Source organism: Eurytemora carolleeae, unplaced genomic scaffold (assembly GCF_000591075.1).
Source record: "Eurytemora carolleeae unplaced genomic scaffold, Eaff_2.0 scaffold301, whole genome shotgun sequence".
NCBI classification, from domain to species: domain Eukaryota; kingdom Metazoa; phylum Arthropoda; class Copepoda; order Calanoida; family Temoridae; genus Eurytemora; species Eurytemora carolleeae.
In genome coordinates, this window is record NW_019396211.1 from 106,282 (window position 1) to 106,999 (window position 718).

General features: G+C 33.6%; 1 protein-coding gene across 1 annotated transcript in view; it reads left to right on the forward strand.

The window, feature by feature from the left end:
* LOC111698260 (nuclear receptor subfamily 2 group E member 1) overlaps nucleotides 1–718 on the forward strand; it is a gene marked incomplete in the record, with an annotated part of 10,234 nt that overhangs the window by 7,659 nt on the left and 1,857 nt on the right.

A 718-nucleotide genomic window follows, 5' to 3' on the forward strand; every position in this document is an offset into this window, starting at 1 on the left:
CTTACCCTTCACAACCTATGCGATGAATATATATTCATTAATTCATCCTACCCTTCACAACCTATGCGGTGAATATATATACATTAATTCATCCTACCCTTCACAACCTATGCGGTGAATATTTATTCATTAATTCATCCTACCCTTCAAAACCTATGCGGTGAATATTTATTCATTAATTCATCCAATCCATCACAACCTATGCGGTGAATATATATTCATTAATTCATCATACCCTTCACAAACTATGCGGTGAATATATACATTAATTCATCCTACCCTTCACAACCTATGCGGTGAATATATATACATTAATAAATTCTACCCTTCACAACCTATGCGGTGAATATATATACACTAATTCATCCTACCCTTCACAACCTATGCGATGAATATATATACATTAATTCATCCTACCCTTCACAACCTATGCGGTGAATATTTATTCATTAATTTATCCTATCCATCACAACCTATGCGGTGAATATTAATTCATTAATTCATCTTACCCTTCACAACCTATGCGGTGAATATATATACATTAATTCATCCTACCCTTCACAACCTATGCGGTGAATATATATTCATTAATTCATCCTACCCTTCACAACCTATGCGGTGAATATATATTCATTAATTCATTCTACCCTTCACAACCTATGCGGTGAATATATATTCATTAATTCATTCTACCCTTCACAACCTATGCGGTGAATAT